The 17,807-nt window shown below is 41.6% G+C and overlaps 1 pseudogene; it reads left to right on the top strand.

The window, feature by feature from the left end:
- The first annotated feature begins 13,687 nt into the window (after nt 1-13,687).
- Nucleotides 13,688-14,522, top strand: LOC128589926 (nicotinamide/nicotinic acid mononucleotide adenylyltransferase 1-like; annotated as a pseudogene).
- Nucleotides 14,523-17,807: the final 3,285 nt, after the last annotated feature.

Genomic DNA, 17,807 nt, shown 5'->3' with positions numbered 1-17,807 from the left:
CTTTTTAGAGACAGTTTCCCTTTGTCACCCAGGCTGGAGTGCAGTGGTGCAATCATAGCTCACTGTAACCTCAAATTCCTGGACTCATATGATCCTCCTCCCTCAGCCTCCTGAGTAGCTGGGACAACAGGTGTATGTCACTGTGCCTAGCTAATTTCTTTTTATTTGTAGATACAGGGTCTCAGTACATTGCCCAGGCTGGTCTTGATCTCTTGGCCTCAAGTGTTCCTTCTACCTCAGCCTCTCAAAGTGCTGGGATTACAGTGGTTAGCCCTCCTCTTATTTTGATACACCAATCCCTGCAACATTCTGTGAGTTCTGTTCCATCCCAGACAGTCAGTTTTCTCTCCCTGTCCCTTGATCTCCACCCAGCAGGAGCCAACCTTCATTTCATAGCTGCTCTGTGGTCCCACAGTTTTTCCTGCCCCAGACCTGCTATCAACACTGATTTGTTGATGTGATGTTTTGTTCTCCTGGGGCCCTGGATTACTATGTCACCAATGATGACTGCTGTGTTACCCCCTCTCAAGCAGCATGGCTGCATGTTAGCCCAGGGCCTCTGTAAACACACAGGTAGTCAGTGTCTGCACTGCAGAAGTTTTAGGGAGGGGAGGATGGGGGGCTTCTCCAAATGTTGACTATCACCCTCATTCTAGACTAGCACTGGCCTAGATCTCCTTGCTTCTTTTGGTCCAGGCCCCAACTCACACCTCCCAGGCACCCATAATAAGCACTGCCTGTTTGCACTTACATGATAGAGAAGGTTGGAAGCAGTCTCCTGTCTGCTCTTCTGCTCTCTAATCTCACAGGAGATGACTCGATGTGGTTCTGCTCAAAATAGTTACTTACTGAGCACTTTCTGCAACTAGACTCTGTGACCACTGTTTGGTGTTGTTTAATTATATCTCTAGCTATTCCCCTCCCAGAAAAGAAACCCCTTATTTTATGTTTTGGTCTGTGAGAGCTCTAAATGGCACTGGAGTAGAAATGGATGAGAACTCTAGTGATTGAATTCTTTGGAAACTCCTTTCTTTCATGTTTTTCTGGAAACTTCCAAATGGAGATTTTCTTTTTTTTTGAGACAGAGTCTCAAACTGCTGCCCTGGGTAGAGTGCCATGGCATCACAGCTCATAGCAACCTCCAACTCCTGGGCTCAAGCGATTCTCCTGCCTCAGCCTCCCAACTAGCTAGGACTATAGGTGCCTGCCACAGTGCCTGGCTATCTTTTGGTTGCAGCTGTCGTTGTTTGGCGGATCTGGGCTGGATTTGAACCCGCCAGCTCAGGTGTATATGGCTGGCGCCTTAGCCGCTTGAGCCACAGGCACCAAGCCAAGATTTTGTTTTAAGGAAACAGTTGCAGGATGCTTGAACAAAGGTACATGTGAGGAATTCCAGTGCCGTTTGTCCCCATGTATGGTAGAAGGCAAAGCTTTTGACTAGTCAGGAGGAAGCTGAGCTTCTTCAAGACCTAACTCACCTATGAGGTAGATGTAAGCTTAAGGAAATTACTGACCCTCTCTGTGCATAACCCAAGGGTTATGCTTTAGATGTCAACCTCATTTTAAACACATTTTCATATTCTTTAACACTGTGTGGTGGGCTGGGTACAGTGGCTCATGCCTGTAATCCCAGCACTCTGAGAGGCCAGGGTGGATGGATTGTTTGAGCTCAGGAGTTTGAGACCAGCCTGAGCAAGAGTGAGACCCCATCTCTACTGAAAACAGAAAAACTATCTGGGCATTGTGGTGGGCACCTGTAGTCCTAGCTACTTGGGAGGCTTAGGCAGGAGATTGGCTTGAGCCCAGGAGTTTGAGGTTGCTGTGAGCTATGATGCCACAGTACTCTAGCCAGAGTGACAGAGTGAGACTGTTTCAAGATAAAACAACAACAACAAACAAACAAACAAACAAACAGAAAACTACTCTGTGGTTAGACTGAATAATAGCCCCCCACCCCAAGACATTCTAATCTCTGGAACCTGTCATGTTACTGTATATGAGAAAAGGCTGAATATTATCTTATATGGCAAAAGATGTGATTAAAGACTTGAAATGGGGAAATTATTGGATAATAGAGTAAGACTTAAATGCAATCACATGTAGCCTTATAAGAGGGATGCGGAGGGAGATTTTACTACATGAGCAGAAAAGACTTAGGCAGTGTGACCACAGAGATTGCAGTGAAGCAGCCACAAGAGGAGAAAGCTGGCATCCCCCTGAAACTGGAGGAAGTGAGGAGCGTGTTCTTCCTGGAGCCTCGGTGGAATCTCGGTTTTGCTGGACCCATAAAACTGATTCTGGAGTTCTCGCCTCCAGAACTGTGAGAAAATAAGTTTGGTTGTTTGAAGCCACCAAGTTTAAGGTCATTTGCTACAGCAGCTATGGGAAATGAGTATATACCTCTTCCTGTACCATAGTATTAATTACTCTTCACAGGAAACTGAGGCTCATTGGCTACTTCAGACTTCATCTGAGGAACGGAGGAAAGAGCTTGCGAAGCAGCCGGATGACAAGTGAAATTTCCCTCACATGCAGTGCCTCTTATTTATTTATTATTTGCTTTTTGCTCTATTTTCTAGGCTTGCTTTGGCTGCACCGGAAGTTTATGTTTCTGAAGTTAGCACCAAATGCCTGTGTGATCATGTGGATCACCTTGGCCTTGGGTGGGGTAAAAAGAACACATTCTGTCAATTCTTTTGGTAAACCTAGTTCTTCCTCAACTCTTATAGAACGTTTAAGGCTGACTTTCAAGCCCGTTTTTAAGGAACACTGTCCCCTCCCCCCTCGCCCCCTGTGATTAATATATGCAGTCCAGTGAAAGGACACTTTACTGTTTCAGGTCTCTCCTTCCCTGCTGAGACCTGCTGGAGCCCGTGGCTCACCTTGGGGTGCCCTTTTACTCTGTCCCAGCCTGACACTGTCACCTCTCCCCCACCTGAGGCTAGTCTGACCCTCCAGGGCAGCAGCGGGTGGGCTGGGAGGAGGGAAAAGGCTACCAAAGTTCCTAAGTGATGGTGGGGCCCTGGCATTTTGTTTTCGGGTCTAGCAGTGTTTGAAGTGGACTCTTTCCACATCTGCATTCTTACAGGTTCTTCAGGACGTCCCCTTTCCACCCCTTTCTGCTGGTCCCACTGGCTGGCCTCTCAGATACATTTCTATGAATGAGGAGAACGTTCCCACCAGGCCTGCTTGCTTCCTCATGCTTGGCCCTGGCCAGCTGGCAGCACCTCTGGCATCTTTCTGCTGGGGACAAGTTGCTCCTCCAGGCAGCCATTCTGGAGAGAACCCAAGGAGATTCCCACCAGTGCCCTCACGCAAGTGATTTACCTCCTGCGTGCGAATGTGTCCGGGCAGCCTTGCATCAGGGCCCCATCCTTTTTCCTACCACTGAAGCAGAGAGCCAGGCCGATTTTCCGTATGGGAGTCGCAGGGTCCCCCAAACTCAGAGGACACATGTCATATTTTCCAAGTGGTCCTGTTGTGGCTGCTTTCCTTAGGTTTAAGGTGAGAGACCCCTGTGGGGCCATCTGAACTCAGCATACAATAGGTCTTTCATAAGTAGCTCTTCTAATTCTAATCTTCCCTCCTCTCCTGTGAGAGAAAGAAGGTGTGCAACAGGAGAGGGGTTAGGGCAGGAGTCGCAAAATGGATTGTGGTCCCCTCTAATGTAAATCCTGCGCCACGATGGTCTCACATGCACTTTAGAATGTGGCACCGTTAGTTCTGGTGCCTCAGCTAAAACTTCTATTTCACATCTTCTCATGTCTTTATTTATCAGAGAAACTGAGTTACTGGGGCCATTACTCAACCAGGAAGGTACTCTCCGTAACACTTCTTGAAAGCTCACCTTAGTTATGTGATCTCTACTCAGAGTCTGTACCCACCTTGCTCCCAGAATTTACTCTTAGCACATGGTGGAAATTCAGTAAATGGCAAATAATATTAATTTAGGAAGCAAGAATCCCTACCAAAGAAGAAAGAGCTGCTGTGAGCTTGTGTACTCCACCTAGTGGGGAGTCATCCAAGTGTTCCCATGCAGAACTGGAGGATTCTGTTCAGAACTAGAATGGAGCAGTAAGGTTCATTAACTGAGAGCTTATGGCTTCTGCTTGGTAGAAGAAATCCTTCCCACAGTTTGCAGATGAGCTGGGCAGAATCAACTGCTTCGCATATGTTTGAAAAGCACATGAGAAGCTGTTGACAGAGTCTGTGTTTTGGCCTCATGTATTGACTGAGAACTGAGCAGGGCACCAAAGTTAACATGACTTAGTAGGTAACAAAATTAATATGACAGGTGGTTAGTGACAGACTGGCTCCTCATTGTTTTGTGCTCAAGTGACAAGGTAATGAGAAAAAAGAAAACCCCTTAACTGGCAAAGAATGTATTCATGCATTCACAATAGAATGCTTCTTGGGAGAAAATGTAAACAACAGCTGGTTTTCATAGAGCTTTTTCTTCTCACGTGGAACCAGGAAGATGACCTTCATCACTGAGTGAAACCCTTCTCACCATTCTGACCTTCAGGAAACTGGCCCATCTGCCATCTTTCTTGTTCTATTTGGCTATTGCTATGTAACACATCACTCTAAAATTAGCTTAAAACCAGAAGCATTTCTTATTGCTTCTGGGTCATGGCATCTGCTGGGTCCACTTTCTGGTATTTGCTTGGCTGACACATGAGCCTTCAGCCAGCTGTGGGTTGCATGTGCTGCTCTGCTGACCTTGACTTGTCTTTCACAGGACACCTGGTGTCTCTTCCATGCAGTTCCTCAACCTCTAGCAGGTTAGCTCAGATTTGTTTGCCGGGTTGAGAAGGGTATTAAAGGAAAAGAGTATGAATGTTCAAGGCCTCCTGAGACCCAAGCTTGGACGAATACACCATCACTGCCATGCATTTACACATATTAGTCAAGGCCTAGATTCAAAACATAGGGAGGAGATGCTACCTCTTAATTTGAGGAGCTGTAAAGTCCTCCTTTTTCCTCCTCATGGGGTCCAGAGGGTGTGGAGACCAGAGAGCATTAATTGGACCATTATTGCATTCAATCCACCATACTCTACAAGCAGAAACTTTTATAAGATGCCACACTGTTTATGGGAAAACAACTGTCTTAGAGAATGCAGATGCCTTCAAAATATCAATGCAACTCTGAACAGAATCTAAGCAGAGAGCTCCTATCCTGAATTTTCCCATCTGCCCTGGTTCCTACTGCTACCATGGGATTGTCACTGTCACGAGCTGCTTGTAGGCATGATGCCTGACAGTCTATTTGCTAATTTTAAGCCACAATATCCTAGTGAGAGATGAAAGGATTGCTCCTATGATTAAATTAGAGAATAACATTTCAGTTGGATAGGTATCTTGAATGAAAGCTATGAATTGTTGGAAGAGTAAGATGATGGCTGAGTAACAGCTTCCTTGCAACTGGGCATGGTGAGACTGGGGAGAGAAGACTCCAGGCATCTCTGGCTGGCGGGATCTGTCCAGAAACATCACTTTGGGAACACAAGGAGTCAGAGACTTCTGACCCAATGAGGAGGACAAAAGTGATGGAGAATTGGTAAGTGGTTGCCTATGTTCATTCAGTCTAATCCTGTGGGCAGCTGTAAGTACAGCAGCAGTGAGATGACAAACTGGAAAGGCCTTACCAGTGAGCTTTTTTTTTTTTTTTTAAGACTTTGCACTCAGTTGAACTACCTTGGGAGAACTTGGCTGAGAGTGCGGAGGACTTTTAAGTGTTGTCTTAAAAGTCCTCCGGACTGTGCTGCTGTGCCGGACGGAGCTAATAGGGTTCGGCTGTGGGCCATGCAGAGCCATTATGGGAGAACTACCCTGGCAAGCTCCATCCTCAGGGTCACAGAACGCTGATTGGGCAAGAGACCTTGGGTGAGTAATCTAGTGACTGAGCAGCCTAAAGGTGGGGACTGAGACGCCTTATGGCCTTGGCCCTTAGGGGCATAGAGTGGGACCGGTTTTGGCACACTAGGTAAGTGGACAGCCACTTCAGGAGTGATCACAGTGACAAGTGCTTTCCTAGGAAAGCTTCTGCTTAGCCAAGGTTATCAGTTTAAAGTGCCTTTTAAGCGGGCTGAGGAGAGATTTAGGCTCTCCATCCTGTGGGGTTTGAGAAGTCAGCAGAGGCCCCCAGTCTCCATCTCATATAGCTGTATCAGCGTTGTGATTAACATCTCATACCCCAGAAGATCACCTGCTGCCAAGACAATATTCAGCAAGATATACATACTGCTTTGTTTTTGCTTTTTCCTTTATTTTTTAAATTTCAATATTTTCCCTCTAGATTTTCTTTTCTTTTCTTCATTTTTCTAGTTTAAATATAATTTTCCATTGTTGCCTTCTTTAACAATTAGAACTTCATTTTTGCTAGTGTTTCTACCCCTATTATTTGGTTTTTCCTCTAATCCCATAAAGTTTTCTGTTTGCTTATTTTGGTTTGATTTATAGCATTTTTGTCTTTCCTGTCTACTTGGTGGAGGTGGGGTACTGTGTCTGAATAGGCTGGCAAAGAGCTGCTGACCTCAAGGGAACCACCCAACCTGGTACCCCCAGAGGTTGGGGGTTTTTAAGGTTGGGTTAAAGTACCCTAGGGTATACCTATATTGCTCCTATCTCCCTCTTTCTGGCCTCTCTTCTTTTTGTCACTATTCCCTTTTACTCACCCCTTCTCCTTTTTCTTTTTCTTATCTTTTAAAAATCTTTCTTCCCTTCTTGCTCTTCAATCTTCCTATCCTTCTGGTCCTATACCAAAAGGACTCATCGAAACCCTAGTCCAGAGGCATGTTAACTTAAAAATCAAGAGGAAGGGAAAGGAAAATTAGGGCAAGGAAATGGGTAAAAGAAAACACTCATGAGGAAGAATCAGCAGGAAAATCCTGGTAACATGTAAAACCAGTCCAGAGTACCCCCCCAAGGGACCATGAGGTAGCTACAGCAGAGGATTCCACCTATAAAGAAATGTTAGAAATGACAGAAAAGGAATTTAGAATACAGATGATGAAAACAATGAAGGAAATGATGGAAACAATGAAGGAAACTGCTGATAAAGTGGAAAATAACCAAAAGGAAATCCAAAAAACAGAATCAAATAAGAGATGAATGATATAAAGAATATAGAAAGAATATAGCAGAGCTGAAGGAACTGAAGCAATTAGGGGATTTAAAGATGTAATAGAAAGTATCAACAACAGATTAGACCATGCAGAAGAAAGAATCTCAGAGGTAGAGGAGATTAGAAAGCTCTTGAGATAACTCAGACAGTTAAAGAGGCAGAAAAGAAGAGAGAGAAAGCAGAATGTTCACTGACAGAATTATGGGACTTTATGAAGTGTTCAAACATATGAGTTATAGGTATCCCAGAAGGGGAAGAAGAATACCCCAGGGGAATGGAAGCCATACTAGAGAATATTACCCCATTTCCCCGAAAATAAGACATCCTCTGAAAATAAGACCTACTTACAGGAAAGATAAGACATCCCCTGAAAATAAGACCTAGTGCATCTTTGGGAGCACACTTTAAAATAAGACACTGTCTTATTTTCGGGGAAACAGGGTATAAATGAAAATTTCCTAAATATCACCAAAGATTTTGACACACTCCTTTCAGAGGGATGTTGTACCCCAGGTTGCCTCAATTCTAACAGAGCTTCTCCAAGACACATTGTGATGAACCTGTCCAAAGTCAAGACAAAAGAAAAGATTCTTTAAGATACCAGGAGTAAGTGCCAGTTGACCTACAGGGGCAAATCCATCAGGGTGACTACAGACTTCTCTAATGATACTTTTCAAACAAGAAAACAATGGTAATCTACCTATAATCTACTTAAACAGATCAATTTCCAGCCCAGAATTCTGTATCCTGCTAAGCTAAGCTTTAAAATCAAATCATTTACTGATATACAAACATTAAGGAAATTTGCCACAACAAGACCAGCTCTATAGGAAATATTTCAATGTATTCTACACACTGACCATCACAATGGATCAACAGCAAAGAAAGAACTCAGAAATTAAAGGACAGAACCTAACTTCCACACTGATGCAAAAGATAAAACTAAGCAATGGTTTCTCACAAAATAAGATGAATAGAATACTACCACACTTATCAATTGTCTCAACAAATGTTAATGGCTTGAATTCCCCACCAAAAAGGCATAGATTGTCTGATTGGATTAAAAAACAGAAGCCATCCATTTGCTGTCTGCAGGAAACACACCTAGCTTCAAAAGACAAATTAATACTCTGAGTTAAGAGTTGGAAGGCAATTTTTCAGGCAAACGGAATTCAGAAAAAAAGAGGGTTTGCAAACTTATTTTTAGATACATGTGGATTTAAAGCAACTAAAGGCATGGAAATTAAACAACCTTCTGTTGAATGACAGTTGGGTGCCTGAAGAAATAAAAGAGTAAATCATTAACTTCCTTGAGCATAACAACAATGAAGACACAAGCTACCAAAACCTGTGGGATACTGTAAAAGCAGTTCTGAGAGGAAAATTTATCACTTTTGATGCCTACATTCAAAAAACAGAGAGAGTGCATCAACAAACTCACAAGCCATCTTATGGAATTGGAAAAAGAAGAACAATCTAAGCCTAAACCCAGCAGAAGAAAAGAAATATCCAAAATTAAATCAGAGATGAATGAAATTGAAAACAAAAGAATCATTCAGAAAATTAATGAAACAAGGAGTTGGTTTTTTGAAAAAATAAATAAAATAGATAAACCTTTGGCCAGACTAACTAGAAATAAAAAAGTAAAATCTCTAGTAACCTCAATCAGAAATGATCAAGGGGAAATAACAACTGATCTCACAGAGATACAAGAGATTATCTCTGAATACTACCAGAAACTCTATGCCCAGAAATTTGACAATGTGAAGGAAATGGATCAATATTTGGAATCACACTCTCTCCCTAGACATAGCCAGGAAGAAATAGAGCTCCTGAACAGACCAATTTCAAGCACTGAGATCAAAGAAACAATAACAAATCTTCCAACAAAAAAATGCCCTAGTCCAGATGGCTTTACACCAGAATTCTATCAAACCTTCAAAGAAGAGCTTATTCCCTTGTAATAATTTTGTAGAAATTATTACAAAAAATTGAGGAAGAAGGAATCTTCCCCAACACATTCTATAAAGCAAACATCATTCTGATAATGTGAAAACCAGGAAAAGACCCAACCAAAAAGGACCAAAGAACTTCAGACCAATTTCACTAATGAATATAGATGCAAAAATTCTCAAAAAAATCCTAGCCAATAGATTACAGCTTATCATCAAAAAAGTCATACATCATGATCAAGTAGGTTTCATCCCAGGGATGCAAGGCTGGTTTAACATACACAAGTCCATAAACATTATCCACTGTATTAACAAAAGCAAAAACAAAGACCATATGCCCCTCTCAATAGATGCAGAAAAAGCATTCTATAAAATCCAGCATCCTTTTCTAATTAGCACACTGAAGAGTATAGGCATAGATGGCACATTTCTTAAACTGAAGCTATCTATGACAAACCCACAGCTAATATTTAACTGAATGGAGTAAAACTGAAAGCTTTTCCTCTTAGAACTGGAACCAGACAAGGTTGTCCTCTGTCACCATTACTATTCAACATAGTGCTGGGAGTTCTAGCCAATACCATTAGGCAAGACAAGGAAATAAAGGGCATCCAAATGGGAGCAAAGGAGGTCAAACTCTCCCTCTTTGCTGACAACACAATCTTATACGTAGAGAACCCTGAAGACTCAACCACAAGACTGGAAGTCATCAAAAAATACAGTAATGTCTCAGTATATAAAATCAATGTCCACAAGTTAGTTGCCTTTGTGTACACCAATAACAGTCAAGATAAGAGGCTAATTAAGGACACAACTCCCTTCACCATACCTTCAAAGGAAATGAAATACCTAGGAATATGCCTAACAAAAGAGGTGAAGGACTTCTATAAAGAAAATTATGAAACCCTAAGAAAGGAAATAGTAAAGGATATTAACAAATGGAAGAACATACCATGATCATGGCTGGGAAGAATCAACATTGTTAAAATGTCTATACTTCCCAAAGCAATCTACCTATTCAATGCCATCCCTATTAAAATACTGACATTATACTTTCAAGATTTGGAAAAAAGGATTCTGTGTTTTGTATGCAACCAGAAAAAACCCTGTATAGCGAAGGCAGTTCTTAGTAATAAAAAAGTCAAGGGCATCAGCATACCAATTTTAGGCTGTACTATAAGACCATAGTGGTCAAGACAACATGGTACTGGCACAAAAATAGAGACATAGACAGACGTGAAATCGAATAGAAAACCAGGAAATGGAGCTAACATCTTACAACCACCTAATCTTCATTAAACCAAACAAGAACATACATTGGGGGAAAGACTCCCTATTCAATAAATGGTGCTGGGAGAACTGGATATCCACAGGTAAAAGACTGAAACTGGACCCACACCTTTATCCACTCACAAAAATTGATTCAAGATGGATAAAGGACTTAAATTTAAGGCATGAAACAATAAAAATCCTCAAATAAAGCATAGGAAAATCACTGGAAGATATTGGCCTGGGGAAAGACTTCATGAAGAAGACTGCTGTGGCAATTGCAACAACAAAAATAAACAAATGGGACCTAAATAAACTGAAATGCTTCTGTACAGCTAAGGAGACAACAACAAAAGCAAATAGATAACCTAGACAATGGGAAAGGATATTTGTATATTTTTATATCAAACAAAAACTTGATAATTAGGATCTATAGAGAACTCAAATTAATCCACATGAAAAAAGCCAACAATCCCATATATCAATGGGCAAGAGATATGAATAGAACCTTCTCTAAGGAAGACAGATGAATGGCTAACAAACATATGAAAAAATGAATGTTCATCATCCCTATCAGAGAAATGAAAATCAAAACAATCCCGAGATACCATCTAACCTCAGCGAGAATGGCCCATATCACAAAATCTCAAAACTGCAGATGCTGGCGTGTATGTGGAGAGAAGGGAACACTTTTACACTGCTGGTGGAACTGCAAACAACCAAAAATACAACCTTTTTTTTTTTAATACAACCTTTTTGGAAGGAAGTATGGAGAATCCTCAAAACACTCAAGCTAGATCTCCCATTTGATTCTGCAATCCCATTACTGGGCATCTACCCAGAAGGAAAAAAAATCTTTTTATCATAAGGACACTTGCACTAGACTGTTTATTGCAGCTGAATTTATAATTGGCAAAATGTGGAAACAGCCTAAATACCTCCCAACCCAGGAATGGATTAACAAGCTGTGGTATATGTACACCATGGAATACTATTCAGCCATTAAAAAAAAAAACGGAGACTTTACATCCTTCATATTAACCTGGATGGAAGTGGAACACATTATTTTTAGTAAAGCATCACAAGAATGGAGAAGCATGAATCCTATGTACTCAATTTTGATATGAGGAAAATTAATGACAATTAATGACATGGTGGGGGTGGGGGAAGAGGAGAGCATAGAGAGAAAGGAGGAGGAAAGGTGGGGAAAGGAAGAGCAGAGAGAGGGAAGGGGGGTGGGGTCTTGGTGTGTGCCACACCTTTTGGGGGCAGTACACAATTGTAAGAGGGCCTTTACCTAACAAATGCAATCAGTGTAACCTGGTTTCTTGTACCCTCAGTGGATCCCCAAGAATGGAAAAAAAAAAAAAAGAAAGTTATGAATTGTCAGTTATAATTGAGGTTATATGTCACTGTAAGTAAATACTAGGATTTCAAATATAATTGATTGATTGATTCAATGAGCCCTTATTGAGCACCTCTTATGAACAGGGCATTATAATTGACAGACTAGGCCAGGATCTCAATCTTAGTGTATATTAGAATCTAATTCGACTGGCTCTGGTGGAACCTGGTATCAGTCATTTCTGAAAGTCCCCCAAGTGATTCTCATGTGCATCTGGGAGTTAGAACTAGGATTAAATTATTAATTCAATTTGTGGGAACTAATCTTTTCAAGTGCATCATGGTTAGATTGTGTCTCTAAGCTTGGTTATAAGTACTTCTTCTGTCAATTATATTTAGGAAGACCTAGCCTGAGCAGAGCACCATGTAATGTACTTATTCATACCATTGGGCAAGGGTGAAGTCATGGAAATCCTCTACATAGAAAGACTGGAGTGTAGGAAGGAGATGAAGTGTAAGGTAACATAGTGATAATTGGAGGAAATGCTAGAAGAGTTTTAAAAGGCTAGTGCAGGGCTTCTGGAACCGTATTGTACATATGAATCACCTGACATTGTTAAGATATAGCTTCTGATCCAGTAGAGATGGTCCTGAGATTGTATAATTTAAAAAAGCTCCCATGTGATACCCACCAGTTGCCAATGCCGTGGGCCTGTGGCCCATACACAGCCTTAGGAATTGTAACTCATATACTACAAAGTTTCCACCTTCATCTTCCAGGGAACTGTTTTCCTGTGGACATATTTTACTGATTTTGTAGTGCAGGTAAAATGGAAGTTTGAATTCATCACATGGACATTTGCTTAGAATTGTAATTTTGCCGCATGAACCAGTCCATACATACTTGCCCAAGAGCAGCCCTTGCCATGCCCAGTTCTCCCCATTGGAGGTGCCAGGGAAGGGGCAGGACTTAGGGTCGTGGGACTGAGCTCAACTCCCTGCTGGCTCTTCGCAGGAAGGTAACTTTGAGTAAGCTGATGAGACCGAGTTTTAGTCTCCTATACATGCTTGTAAAATGGGGATCATAATCCTCTCCCTGTGTAAAATGGAGTTGTTGAGTAAGTTGGCAGTATGACATCTGTCTGAAGCAACTGCCACAGTCCTTCCCCCCCAAAATGCTTGGTTCTGACTTGCTCTTTTTTTGGTTCTTTAGGATTTGAGCTGAAAGACTAGATGGGTCTATTTGGCTTTGCCGGAAGTTGCTATTTAAAATAAGGGAGGCTCAGCTCGCTGCCCATAACACATGGTTACAGTGCCAGTCACATATACTGAGGGTGGTGGGTTTGAATCTGGCTTGGGCCAACTAAACAACAATGACAACTGCAACAAAAAATAGCTGCGCACTGTGACCAGAGCCTGTAGTCTCAGCTAATTGGAAAGCTGAGGCAAGAGAATCTCTTAGGCGAAAGAGTTTGAGGTTGCTGTGAGCTGTGACACCATGGCACTCTACCAAAGGTGACATATTGAGACTGTCTCAAATAAATAAATAAATAAATAAATAAATAAATAAATAAATAAAATAGGGGAGGGGATCTGGAAGCTCTTTGAGGGAAGCTTTTAAACCCAGAAGCACAAAAGAGAGTTTCAGTTGGATAAGAAACCACTTGTTGAGGCCACATAGAAGACTGTTGACATGCTAGTTGGAATGGTTCTAATAGTTGACTTTGCAAAACTCTTCAAATTCAAAGAATTTCCTTTGTAAAACAAGTTAGCCTCATTGCAGAACAGCATCCCAAAGACAAGAGGAAGAATAAGCTTCCTTGGCAGTGATGTTCAACCAGTTTTCTGTGGCACACTGGTGTGCTGTGAGAGGATCTTAGGTGTGCTGTGAAAAGTTTTAAAGATCATAAATTATTTTCGAAAGAAGTTCAAAGCACAACATCAAGGGAGGTGTCACAGTTGTCCATTTGGATCAACAACTTCAAATTCTTACCATGAAAAATTCAGAGAAGACAGAAGTGGTTTTCCTTGCTTGTGGTTCCTTTAATCCTATCACCAACATGCACCTCAGGTTCTTAGAACTGGCCACAGACTAGATGAATGGAACACGAAAATATAGAGTGATCAAAGGCATAATTTCTCCTGTTGGCGATGCGTATAATAAGAAAGAGTTCATCCCTGCCCATCACTGAGTTATCGTGGCAGAACTTGCCATCAGGAATTCAAAGTCGCTGGAAGTTGATACATGGGAAAGTCTTCAGAAGGAGTGGACAGAGACTGTTAAGGTGCTAAGACAGCATCAAGAGAAACTGGAGGCCAGTAACTGTGACCACTCACAGAACTCACCTGTGCTACAGAGGCCTGGACGGAAGAGGAAGTGGACTGACTCAAGGCAAGACTCTAGACAAAAGAAATCCTTAGATCCAAAACCAAAAGATGTGCTGAAGGTAAAGTCGCTGTGTGGGGCAGATTTATCAGAGTCCTTTGGTGTCCCCATTTGTGGAAAAGTGAGGATATCACCCAAATCATCACAGATTACGGACTCATATGTATTACTCGGGCTAGAAGTGACCAAGCATCTGTGAATCTGATGTGCTGTGGAAGCACAGGAGTAACATTTACCTGACGAACAAGTGGATCACTAATGACATCTCATCCATGAAGATCAAGAGAGCCCTCAGGAGGGGCCAGAGCATCTGCTACTTGGTGCCAGAGCTTGACCAAGAATACATTGAAAAGCATAGTTTGTATAGCTCCAAGAGTGACCACAGGGATGTGCGGGTCATCCGAGCTCCTCTGCAGAGAAATACTGCAAAAGCCAAGGCATAGGAGCTCTACAGTGGGTATTTTGGACTTTCCCCTTTTTGGGATTTGAAACAATCTTGGTATTAGCAATCGGAGAAAAGAATTGTGATCTTGTTTCATAAACTAAAGTTTAAAAGTTTGGTTAGTAAAAATCAGTGGTAAATTTAAGTCAGGTTTTTTTTTCTTTTTATCAAAAGTTGCTAAGATGAATGTTTTCAGTATGTTTTATTTATTTTTTAAAAATAATTGTACAAGTTGCTTAGTCTTTAAATCAAGAGATAGGCAACACACTAAAACCAGAAGAATTTTCAGTGGCACTAACTGCAGCAACTTGGACTTCACCTTACAAAAGCAAACAATAACTTGATCCTAGGTCCCCTCATATTAATCCAAAATTAAAAAAAAAACAAAACTAGCAATAAGTAAGAAAGTCATCAACAGCAGCAAAAAACTTAGCAAAAAAAAAAAAAGAAGAAGAATCTTGACTCTGACACATAAAAAAAGCAAAATGTGAAAAGCAAAAGTCCATTTAAAATTCTAACATAGGGGCAATGCCTATAGCTCAGTGGGTAGGGAACTGACCACATACAACGAGGCTGGCGGGTTCAAACCTGGCCCGGGCCAGTTAAAGCACAGTGACAACAGCAACAAAAAAATAGCTGGGTGTTGTGGTGGGCTCCTGTACTCCCAGCTACTTGGGAAGCTGAGGCAAGAGAATTGCATAAGCCCAGGAGTTTGAGGTTGCTTTGAGCTGTGACACCTGTAGGCTCCTGTAGTCCCAGCTACTTGGGAAGCTAAGGCAAGAGAATCACTCAAACCAGGAGTTTGAGGTTGCTTGGAGCTGTGATGCCATGGCACTCTACCCAGGGCGACAGCTTGAGACTATCTCAAGCAATAAAAGAAAAATTCCAACTTGGCTAGGTGCAGTGACTTATACCTGTACTCCCAGTAATTTGGAAAGCTGAGGCTGTAGGATCACTTGAACCCAGCAATTTCAGAACAACCTTAGCAGTGTAGCAAGACCCTGCCTCTATCCAATAAATAAGCAAGCTGAGCATGGTGGCCTGTGCCTGTAGTCCTAGTTACTTGGGAAGCTGGAACAGGAGAATCACTGGAGCCCAGACTCCTTTGGAGTGAGAGATTACAGTAAGCTATGATGACAAAACTACAATTTAGCCTGGGCAACAAAGTGAGACCATGTCTCAAAAAGAAAAGAAAAAGAAAGTTCTAACTTTATTTATGAATGGAACTGACATTACATTTGTGCTTATTGCTGGGTAATCTGCACTGAGGGTAAACGAAGGAATTCTTTTTTTATTATTATTAAATCACAGCTGTATACATTAATGTGATCATGGGGCACCATACACTGATTTTATAGACCATTTGACACATTTTCATCACACTGGTTAGCATAGCCTTCCTGGCATTTTCTTAGTTATTGTGTTAAGACATTTATATTCTACATTTACTAAGTTTCACCTGTACCCTTGTAAGATACACCGCAGGTGTAATCCCACTAATCACACTCCCTCCGTCCATCCTTCCCCCCACTCCCTTTCCCCATTCCCCCTATTCTTAGGTTATAACTGGGTTATAGCTTTCATGTGAAAGCCATAAATTAGTTTCATAGTAGGGCTGAGTACATTGGATACCTTTTCTTCCATTCTTGAGATACTTTACTAAGAAGAATATGTTCCAGCTCCATCCTTATAAACATGAAAGAGGTAGTCTCCATCTTTCTTTACAGCTGTGTAATATTCCATGGTGTACATATACCACAATTTATTGATCCATTCGTGGATCGATGGGCACCAGGGCTTTTTCCATGACTTAGCAATTGTGAATTGGGCTGTAATAAACATTCTGGTACAAATATCTTTGTTATAATGTGATTTTTGGTCTTCTGGGTATATACCTAGTAGAGGAATTGTAGGATTGAATGGCAGATCTATTTTTAGAACTTTAAGTGTTCTCCAGACATCTTTCCAAAAGGAATGTATTAATTTGCATTCCCACCAGCAGTGTAGAAGTGTTTCTTTTTCTCCACATCCACACCAACAACTCTGGTCTTGGGATTTTGTGCTATGGGCTAATCTTACTGGAGTTAGATGGTATCTCAAGGTAGTTTTGATTTGCATTTCTCTGATGATTAAAGATGATGAGCAATTTTTCATATGTCTGTAGGCCATGTGTCTGTCTTCTTCAGAGAAGTTTCTCTTCAAGTCCCTTGCCCAGCCTGCGATGGGATCACTTGTTCTTTTCTTGCTTATACATTTGAGTTCTCTGTGGATTCTGGTTATTAAACCTTTGTCGGAGACATAACCTGCAAATATCTTCTCCCATTCTCATGGCTGTTTGCTTGCTTTACTTACTGTGTTCTTGGCTATGCAGAAGCTTATTAGTTTGATCAGGTCCCAGTAGTGTATTTTTTTTTTTTTTTTTGTAGATACAGAGTCTCACATTTACACCTTCGGTAGAGTGCCATGATGTCACAGGACTCACAGCAACCTCCAGCTCTTAGGCTTCCATGATTCTCCTGCCTCAGCCTCCTGAGCAGCTGGGACTATAGGCACCTGCCACAACGCCTTGCTATTTTTTGGTTGCAGTTCAGCTGGGGCTGGGTTTGAACCTGCCACCCTCGGTATATGGGGCCGGCACCCTAGTCACTGAGCCACAGGCGCCACCCCCAGTAGTGTATTTTTGAAGCTGCTTCAATTGCCCGGGGGGGTCCTCCTCGGAAAATACTCACCCAGACCGATTTCTTCAAGAGTTTTCCCTGCACTCACTTCTAGTATTTTTATAGTTCATGTCTTAAGCTTAAATCTTTAATCCAGTGAGAGTCTATCTTAGTTAACGGTGAAAAGTGTGGGTCCAGTTTCAGTCTTCTACAGGTTGCCAGCCCGTTTACCCAGCACCATTTGTTAAATAGGGAATCTTTTCCCCACTGAATGTTTTTAATTGGCTTGTCAAAGATCAAATAATGGTAAGTGGCTGGGTTCATCTCTTGGTTCTCTATTCTATTCCACACATCTACCTCTCTGTTTTTGTGCCAGTACCATGCTGCTTTGATCACTATTGATTTATAGTATAGTCTGAGGTCTGGTAGCATGATTCCTCCTGCTTTGTTTTTATTTCTGAGTAATGTCTTGGCTATTTGAGGTTTTTTCTGATTCCAGATAAAACGAAGTATTATTTTTTCAAGACCTTTAAAGTATGACAGTGGAGCTTTAATAGGGATTGCATTAAAATTGTATATTACTTTGGGTAGTATGGACATTTTAACAATGTTGATTCTTCCCAGCCATG

This window comes from Nycticebus coucang, chromosome 1 (genome assembly GCF_027406575.1).
Source record: "Nycticebus coucang isolate mNycCou1 chromosome 1, mNycCou1.pri, whole genome shotgun sequence".
Lineage (NCBI taxonomy): Eukaryota > Metazoa > Chordata > Mammalia > Primates > Lorisidae > Nycticebus > Nycticebus coucang.
This window is presented reverse-complemented; position numbering and strand designations above follow the sequence as displayed.